Source organism: Hyaena hyaena, unplaced genomic scaffold, assembly GCF_003009895.1.
Source record: "Hyaena hyaena isolate Hyena2069 unplaced genomic scaffold, ASM300989v1 scaffold_245, whole genome shotgun sequence".
NCBI lineage: Eukaryota > Metazoa > Chordata > Mammalia > Carnivora > Hyaenidae > Hyaena > Hyaena hyaena.
The window spans coordinates 1,346,724-1,357,457 of NW_024080878.1; positions in this window are offsets into that span (position 1 = coordinate 1,346,724).

Here is a 10,734-nt window from a genome sequence, read left to right on the forward strand (position 1 = left end):
CTTAAGAAGGAAGAGAGCCCACACGAGAGTAGTCCTGTGCCCCAAAATACTGTACTATCAAAGGCCAGCTTGTTCCTTGCTTACTCTTACTGTGCAATAATTGGAAGCACCCCAAGATTTCCTCTTAGTCATGCACAGTTTATTATTGAACTGGTGTTCTATAAGAACACAAAAAGTGTGTGCTAGTGATTGCACCCAGGGCAATTACATGTATAAGTGGTACATGTATAAGATCTGGAAAGGAATGTGCCAAAATATAATTAGTAATGTGACAGGTTAGTGGTATTATGGGTGACTTTTTACTATGAAGTTTTTAAGTTAGTTCATCTTTTAAATACTTTTTAAGAGAAGGAGGGTGGGGAAGGAAATAATGCTGCCCTTGAGACCTGAATTTCTAGCATCTAGTGTAATGGAATGTGTGTATACTATAATAATCCATTCTAGTCCAGGAGTCACCATAGAGTTTAGCCAAATACACCCATGGAACTAGAAAGTCATGGAAGGTACCTTAAAGACAGTCCAGTCCAGGGGTAGCTCAGTTGGTTAAGTATCCTACTCCTGATTTTGGCTCAGATCATGATCCCAGGGTCATGGTAATGAGCCCTGTATCAGGCTCCACGCTGAGCCTGGAGCCTGCTTGAGATATTCTCTCCCTCGGCCCCTCTCCTCTACTCTCTGTCTCTAAAAATTAAAAACCATTTTTTAATTTTTTTAAAAAAAGACAGTCTAATCCAATTCTTCCTTTTATAGAACAAAAAGTTGAGACCCAGAAAGATCAAATGGTTTTCAACACTAGCCCAACTAATGTGTGGCAGAGCTAAAAAGAAAACTCAGGCTTCTTCCCTTTTATCCAAAAGAAAGAACAATCTTATCCTTTCTTTATTCTTTCTTACTACTGCCTTTCAAAGTCACTCTGTCAACTCTCCCTTCCTACTCCTTTAACTACAGTCTTTTGTCCTCCAACCTCTGACCCAACTCTCAGGACTGAGATAAAACATCAGCCTCTCTACCTCACAACTCTGGGGAGTCAAGTCAGATTGTCCCAAGAACTCTCTCTCCATACCCTCTGCTCTAGCTCCCAGCTACCTTGGGGCATTTCTTCCACTCACCACACATGGCCATGAGATGTTGGTCAGTCTCTCTTCCTGGCAGATTGCCACTCTTTCCCTTCCCTTGACTGGAGAGTGAGAAAAACATAGCACTCTGATAGTTGTCCTCAAAGAAATCCTTGCTTTTTAGGCCTCTTCTCCTGGGGTGCCAGGTGGCTTAGTCATTTAAGCATCTGACTCTTGGTTTCATCTCAGATAACATCTCATGGTTTGTAAATTCAAGCCCCACCTCAGGCTCTGCGCTGACAGCTCTGGGCCTGCTTGGGATTCTCTCTCTCTCCCTCTCTCTCTCTCTCTCTGCCCCTGTCCTGCTTGCATGTGCTCTCTCTCAAAGTAAATAAATAAACTTTATTTTTTTTAATGTTTAATGTTTTTTATTTATTTCTGAGAGAAAGAGAGAGAGAGAAAGAGAGACAGTGTGAGCAGGGAAGGGTCAGAGAGAGAGGGAGACACAGAATCTGAAGCAGGCTTCAGGCTCTGAGCTAGCTGTCAGCACAGAGCCTGACACGGGGCTTGAATCCACCAACCATGAGATCATGACCTGAGCCTAACTCAGATGCTTAACCAACTGAGCCACCCAGGTGCCCCTAAATAAACTTTAAATAAGCCTCTTCCCCTTGATTTTCTTTTCTCAGGACAAAAGTGGGTGGCAGTCTATGGGTTTCAGAACCAATTAGGGGGTTACCCCCTGAGCAGGTCATGCATAAATGATCTGACACATCACCTTGTAATATGAGGCACTTGTAACCTATTATTCTAAGTTCTGAAACTAAGGAAATAGGGAAATCTCATTTAATAGCCTGTTACAAGTGCATCTATTTCTTTCCAAGTTCTTTGTTCCTTAATGTATTCCAGCTGAAAATTTTCAATTTAATTTTGTATTAAGTTATGCATTCCAATGAGAGAACATATGCTTTTTCCATTTTGTAATTTGTTAGACCTTGTATTGGGGCCAACCTCTGTCTCCCTCCTTCCCCTTAGCTGAGGCCATCAATAGCACCTGTAGACTCAGGCTTGCTCTATGGTCATTGGATCCTACACAGAGGCAGGAGGAATTTATGGCACTTTAGCCCCTCACTCTAGGGTTTCCTACCAAGGATGTTGCTAGTCTGAACTTATACCCAACTTCTATCAGGGATGATGACCTCAGTTTCATTCTTAAGACTCAGCCCTGCCTGGGACTCCAGACCCAGTCCATGGATTTCAGCCTAGTGCCTTACATCCAAACCTGATACTCCCACAACTGGGGCATGCCTGCCTGTTCCTTTCAATTACCCTCTCCTTGGGACTGGAATGTCCCTGAACTTTAGTCAAGTGACTGAGGTCCTACTACTAGCTGACCAGACTTATCTGTTTATCCTAAGTATCTACTATCTCAGAATTCTCTCTCAGTAAGACAACATGTCATTTTCTCTTTGACTTTAGATACCAACTGCTTGCCTATGATACAACTTGCTATCTGTCAGTGTGCTCTCCCAATGGCAGATTTGGCCTGCCCTATGCTACTGCAGCTGACACTGTGTCTCCTTGTGGTATTAGATACCTGTCTCTTTCTCTCAGCTGGCCCCAGGCCACCACAGAACCCAAGCCAGGCATGAGCCCTTTCCCTTGAGCAGAACGGTTTGTTATATAACTGGTCTGAAGAACACTGAAACCCTTGAGACCAAACTAGGAAAGCACAGCCCTGTGTAGTGAGCCCTTTGAGGACAGACCAGAGAATCACCTGTAGTCTCTATTCAGGCAAGTCAACCTGCATCAGAAACTGTTGAGTCCTAGTTCAATGGATGTGTGTGTGTGATAGACATCCATCCATTTTATCTGCCCATCATCCCTTCTTGTCTGATACCATGACTTTTTCGTCCCCATTCTCAATCCATAAAGTGCTGGTAGCGTTGACCCAAATTCCAGCATTAGCCTGGCCAACTAGAGCAACACAACACATTTTAGACACAGTGATTGTTTCAGAAATGTGCACGTGACTCCAGCTGGGCCAATGACAGTCTTATCTGAGAATAATAGAGACGCTTTCTGCTAGGGTTACTAAATTCATAGAATGTAACCTGGATCTGCTGTTGGCCATCTTTGTTCCCACATAGGGAAAGCCTGCCTGAGAATGAAGTCAACTCAAAAGAAAGCAAAACTGAAAGAGAGAAGCAAATTTGTTACAACATTGATCCAATTCTAAAGCCAGCAATCCATCAATAGACTGCTTGGTTTATCAACCAACATATTTTAGTGTGTAAGTCAGTAGGAATTGGATTTCTATTATTTTAAAATTAATAAAGCTGGGGCACCTGACTGGCTCAGTCATTATAATGCTCAACTCTCAATCTCAGGGTCATAAATTCAAGCCGCACAGTGGGTATGGAGCCTACTGAAATAAAATAAAATTAAATTAAATTAATACATCTGACAAGACTGACTGGTATTTTCTTCTGCTTTGCCAGCTGATTAAACCTCCAGACTGAAAATATAGTGAAGAAAAGCAAGTTGGAAAAAAAATGCTCAAAAATGTATTCTTTTTTTAAAAAATGTTGGGGCACCTGGGTGCCTCAGTAGGTTGAGCATCCGGCTTCGGCTCAGGTCATAATCTCACGATTCATGGGTTCAAGCCCCGTGTCAGGCTCTGTGCTGACAGCCAGCTCAGAGCCTGGCACCTGCTTCAGATTCTCTCTGACCCTCCCATGTTCTCTTTGTCTGTCTGTCTCTCTCTCTCAGAAATAAATAAAACATTAAATTTTTTTAAAAAAAATAAAAATGTGTATTTATTTCTTTTGAGAGAGTGAGAGAGAGAGTGGAGTAGGGGAGGGACAGAGAGAGAATCTCAGGCAGGCTCCATGCTGTCAGCACAGAGCCTGATGCAGGGTTTGATCTCACAACCGTGAGATGATGACCTGAGCTGAAATCAAGAGTTGGACACAATGAACTAAGCCACCCTGGTGCCCCAAAAATGTATTCTTTCATTCACTCAACTATTACATAAGAATAGTAGCATAACAAAACAAGATTCAGAGCCTATCAGATCCCTGTTCAGTCTTAAATCTTCTATTTTCTAGCTACATATATGGGCCATGTTAATTAATATCTCTGAGCTTCCATTTCTCCCTTTGTAAAATGGGAATATTACCTATGTCCTAGGGTTATTATGAGAAATAGACATAATGTATATGGTGCCTGGCACCAAAAGGTTTTTATTTATTATTATTTTTTAATGTTTTATTTACTTCTGAGAGAGAGGGAGTGAAAGAGACAGTGTGAGCAGGGGAGGCTCAAAGAGAGAGGGAGATACAGAATCTGCAACTGGCTTTAGGCCCTTAACTAGCTGTCAGCACAGAGCAAGATGTGGGGCTCAAACCCACAAACCATGAGATCATGACCTGAGCCAAAGTCGGACGTTTAACTGACTGAGCCACCCAGGAGCCCCTAAAAGGTTTTTAATAAATGGTGCTTATTTTAATTACAAAACATCTTGGGGTGCCTGGGTAGTTCAGTCAGTTATGTGACCACTCTTGGGTTCAGCTCAGGTCATGATCTTACAGTTCATGAGTTTGAGCCCCACGTTGGGTTCTGTACTGCTAGTGTGGAGCCTGCTTGGGATTCTCTCACTCCTTCTCCTTCTGTGCCTCCTCCACTCATAATCTCTCTCAAAATAAATAATTAAAGCTTGAAAAATTAAGAAAAAATTATAGAACATCTTGAGCTGAAAGGACTTTGGGCTAGGGGTTTTAAAAAAATAAAAACAAATTTTAATGAAATTCAAAATTTCATTAAAGTAAGAAACACAGTGTTAAAGCTGTCTTCTGATTGGCAGAAGCCTTGGTAACTCAAAGGAAGGAGATAATTCCCTTCTGGGGTGATAAAAAAAAAAAAAAAGGTTTCATGGAAGAAGTCAAATCTGGGCCCTAGAATGAGCAGAATTTTTGGTAAGCAGAGATTGGGAGAAAGAGCATTCTAGTTAAAATAAAAAACAAAAATTACAAAAAGAAAAAAAAAAAAGGCAGGGCACCTGTGTGGCTCAGTCAGTTAAGCCTCCCACTCTTGATTTCAGCTCAGGTCATGATCTCATGGTTCATGGATTAGAGCCCCACATCAGGCTCTGTGCTGACAGTTCAGAGCATGTTTTGGATTCTCCCTCTCCCTCTCTCTCTGACCCTCCCCTGCTTCCTTAATCTCAAAATAAATAAACTTAGAAACAATTTTTTTTAAAGCAGGAGTGAGTACATAGCTCTATCTGTGGGTTTACAAGGCACAGCAACATGGCTGGAGTGTAGAATCCACATAGGAGAGGAAGCTAAAGCTAGAGGAGTTTGCTGCTGCTACTTCAAGGGTGAGGTGTTTGAGGGATCCAGCTTCTATCCTATTCTCAGGGACTTAGAATCTTTGAATGGAACCAGGCGATGGGAACCTTTCAACGTTTTTGGACAGCGTTTATACAGGATGAAAGTTCTGATTGATCAGAAAATCACTTGGATCCTCTTCCAAACTGCACATTTCTACCAGTTGTCCCTCGAAACCCTGCCTCAATGAACCACTGTAACTAAGAAGAGCATGTTATAACTGTCAACCACATGTGGGGACATGAAAAATAGTTGGGAAATATCTGCCCAGAGGCAGACACCCTATTTTAGAGAAGATTGTGTGATCAAAAGGGCATCAGGATCAGTAAAGCTGTGAAAAACAAGGGGAGGGGGAGGGGACGGCCTGTATTCATCCCTCTCTTGGATTCATAAAATCATTTCCTCCTAGCTGCTCTTTCTACCTCTGATCCTTCTCTATTTCTAACTATTGTATATTTTGCTATCAGATTAATCTTCCTGTTCTGATCTTGTCATGCCAACTTCAAGACCATTAATGATAAACCACAAGCCACTACCTACAGAATAGACTGAAATTTTTTGGTTTCCCATAGAAGGGTCCTTTTGGATGAGGCTGAAGTGACCACCTTTTAGACCTCACTTCCTGCTACATGTGGTCACCTATCTTCTGGTCCAGCCAATCTGACTGCTTAAGGGTCCCTTGCTTTCCCGTCTCCATGCCTCTTTTGTGCCACTCCTCCTGGCTGGAACACCACTCCACAGTCGCCTACTCATCTATCTCCATCTTCTCCATCTTCTTCATCCTTGAAGTCTCAGTTCACATGTTTTGATCTCTTCTTTCTCCCATCCTGCCTTTGATAATGTCTATTTTGAACTCTCACAAAACTTTACCTATATCTCTGTTTATGAGTGTATCATTTGCTTTAAAACAAACAAAAAATTTGCAATCGTTTATTTTTTTAATAAAAATTTTTAAATTTGGGGTGCCTGGGTGGCTCAGTTAGTTAAAATCTAAAAATTTTTAAAATTTGGGTTGCCTGGGTGCCTGACTTTGGCTCAGGTCATGACCTCACAGATTGTGAATTTGAGCCCCGAGTCAGGTTCTTTGCTGTCAACACAGAGCACACTTCAGATTCTCTGTCCTCTCCTCTCTCTGCCCCTCCTCTGCACTTTCTCTGTCTCTCAAAAATAAATATTAAAAATAAATAAATCAATAAATATTTTAATTAAAAATTTTGTAATAAATTTTACAAGTACAAGACAGCATAATAAAATAAAAATTGTTATAACCTCACCACCCAGAATCACCAATTTTCAAAAAAAATTATTTACCTATGTATTTATTTAATAAGTTAAAAATGTACATACTCTTAGAGTTTCAGTTTTGCAAGATGAAGAGTTCTGGAGATTTGTTGCACAACAATATAAATGCACTTAACGCTACTGAACTAACACTGCACATGTGTGTTAGTGGTGGAGGGATAAAGAGAGAGGGAAAGAGAAAACCCCAAGCAGGCTCCACACTCCATTTTGGGGCTCGAACCCACCAACCACAAAATCATGACCTGAACTGAAATCAAGGGTCAGACCCTCAACTGACTGAGCCACCAAAGCACCCTAGAATCACCAGTTTTTAACAGTTTCATATTTGCTTCTATATTTCTAAAAGAAGTGAAATATTACAGATAAAATTAAGTTTCCTTTAACCACATACTCTCCCAGCCTCATTTCCCCTCTCAATGTCCAGTGGCAACTGCTACCATTAGTTTTGTGTGAATCCTTCCATTCTATTCTCTATAATTTTATCTGCATATATATATGTATCCATCACCAATGGAGTATGATGTATCCTCAAATTTACATTAACGGTATCATGATGTGTATGTCATTTTGCATCTTGCTTTTATTACCCAAAGTTTTTTTGAGACTTTCAGGTTGATATATAAGTATACATTTATGTACCCATTGCTCTTTTTTTTTTTAAGTTTGTTTATTTATTTTGAGAGAGACATAGACAGTGCAAGTGGGGAGGGGCAGAGAGGAGAAAGAGAGAATCCCAAAAAAGGCTTCATACTGTTAGCACAGAGCCCAATGCAAGGCCCGAACTCAAGAACCATATAGACCATGAGATCATGACCTGAGCTCAAACTAAGAGTCGGACACTTAACTGAGTGAGCCACCCAGGCACCCTACCCATTAATCTTTGATAAAAATTTAGGCTGCTTCCACCTTTTTGCTTTTTATAAACAATGGAGCAGAGAACATCCTTATATTTGTTTCTTTGTACACATGGGTGAGTTTCTTTGGAATACACAGCTAGAAGTATAATTACCAAGTATGTACATTTAAAATATTTTTTAGAGATACCTGGGTGGCTCAGTCAGTTGAGCATCCAACTTTACCTCAGGTCATGATCTGGATCTCAAGATTTGTGAGTTTGAGCCTCACATCAGGCTCACTGCTGTCAGCGCAGAACCTGCTTCAGATCCTCTGTCCCCTTCTCTCTGCTGCTTCCCCACTTACTCTCTTTCTCCCTCTCTCTCCCTCTCTTTCAAAAATAAAAATAAAATAAAATATATTTTTAAAATTATGTTTAAATATATATAACATAAAATTTACCATCTCAGCCATTTTTAAGTATAAAGTTCAGTAGCATTAAGTGGTTGTGCAACTAATCTCCAGAACTCTTCATCTTGCAAAACTAAAACTCCAAGGGTTTGTACATTTTTAATATATTAAGTGCATGATTTATTTCATCTACTAAATTGTAAGCTTTGTAGGTGTTTGATCAATATCTCATTAATTTTTACATCGAGCAAAGCTCCTAGTACAGTAGTTTAACAGGTAGAGACTTAAATATTTGTTAAGTAAATGAAAGAACTAATCAATCAAGAGGAATAATATTTTCACAATTTTAGTGAGATAAGATTTCCTTATCACACAGATGAGATACTGGAACTCAGCTCTAGCAACTTTACCTACTTGGAACATAGCCTGCAAATCAGAAAGGGACAGTAATGACCTCTGACCAAAAAAAAAAAGAAAAAGAAAAAGAAAAAAAAATCAATGTTCTAAAAGCACATGCACTTTACCTTCTGAGATCCCTTTTGAACATTTATTTATTTGGAGTCTATTTACTATTTTATTTACTATTTTAAAATCTGTCTTATAACCATGAGAGACTCTTGAATGCTGACAAAAACTGAGGACTGATGGATGTGGGGGGGAGGAGGGATGGGCATGGAGGAGGACACTTATGGGGAAGAGCACTGAGTGTTATGTGGAAACTAATTTGACAATAAACTATTTGTAAAAAAAAATAAAATAAAATAAAAACTAGATTTTGAATAAAAAAAATAAAAATAAATAAAATTTGTCTTATAAAAACATGGTGTATTTGGTGCCAAAATTAGATCACAAAAAAATGTATACAAATAAGTTTTAAAAAATCACCCTTCATTGCAGTTAGAGAGATGCACCGGTCAGATTTCCCCTCAAGAAAGGACTTACTAGAACACCTGGCAGCTCAGGAGGTTAGGTGCCTGACTCTTGATCTCAGCTCAGGTCATGATTTCATGGTTTGTGTGGTGGAGACCTGCATTGGGCTCTATGCTGATGGCAACAGCATGGAGACTGCTTGTAATTGTCTCTCCTTTTCTCTGCCCCTCCTCTGCTTGTGTGTGCTCTCTCTCTCCTAAAAAAAAGAAAAAGAAAAAAAAAAGGTACTGTCCAGCTGCAGAGAATGACAACATTCAGCTGTTAACCTTTTGGTCATCCTCAGCTATCCAGCCAGGGTCAGTCTGTTCTTAGAGTGGCCCCAACCAATGACTGTGAAAGGTGGTGGTACAAAGGCCTGTTTATTTCTACCCATCATAGGACACCTTCAGTTGTCACTCTTTGCTCCAAATTTCCCTGCTGGTCTGGGAAAGATTTTGTATCACATCTGCCCAATTCTACTTCCCACCCACCCCCTTTCTTTTCATTGGTGTAGCTCCCCAACAAACTTTTTCACTAACTTCAACTCAACATTTGCTTCCTAAAGAACCAAACTGACACAATCTTAACTCTATAATCCTAATTCCCAGAGATACACACCATACCATCCTTTTTGTTTACAGTTTTTATTTATTTATTTTGAGAGAGAGCGCACACACGCAGGATCAGAGGAGGGGCAAAGAGAGAGGGAGAGAGAGAATCCAAATCAGGCTCTGTACTGTCAGCACAAACCCCATGCAGGTTTGAGACTGATGATCTATGAGATCATGACCTAAGCCTAGGTTGAACACTTAACCAACTGAGCCACCCAGATGCCCAACACACACCATAGCATTCTAAAATATTTTAGAGAGAGTGTGTGTGAGAGCAGGGGAGAGGGGCAGAGGGAGAGAGAGAGAGAGAGAGAATCTCAAGCAGGCCCCATGTTCAGTGCAGAGCCCCCATGTCAGGCTTGATCCCTGGGATCATGACCTGAACCAAAATCAAGAGTCCAATGCTTAACTACTGAGCCACACAGGCACCCCTGAGATGTTCATTTCTCAACCCAAATTTTATTACCCATAGTACTCTAGACCTGAAGAAAATCAAGAAAAGGGGCTCAATGTTTCAACCATTCTATAACAGCAACAGTCCAGAGGACAATACAACCTCCAGGCTGTATACCAATCAGGCACTGACGGATACACTGGCAAACTGTTCATCTGTCAAGCCAACCCCACTCCCATGTTACTTCCTCAGTGAAACCTTTCCTCTTTCTCCTCTGTTCACTTAGTTGCTCCCTGTCCTGCTCGTATTTAAATGGGAGCACTAAGTATGTGTTTGTGTTTATCTTCCCTGCCCCCAGCTTCTGCAGGACAAAAATCTGTGTTCCACCATGTACTATGAAGAGTAAGTATAAAATATTTATGGGAGGTATGGGGGTTGTGAATGAGCCAGGCTTTAGTGCTTTAAATCCTAGGTAATGGACAATAGGTAAGTGTTACATTTTGTTAAGCAGGGTAACGTCTTGAAGAATATAGTGTGCTGTAACAATGTACCAGGTCATTGTGTGAGTTGGATTAGAATGCGGCAAAACCAGTTAGGAAGTCACTGCAGTGACCCAGCACCGAGATGTAAGAAGAGCAAGATGGCTGAGGTGGATGGAAAGGAAGAACTACATCTATCTACAAGGTATTTCAAAAGAAATAATAACAAACACTGAGATTCGCCGAGTTCCCCAGATTAGCTAGCCGTGCCAACACCACTAAGATGGCTTATGGACTCACCTCCATTTCGCCCACGTGCAAAGTGAGATTTGGCTAGATGAAGTTGAT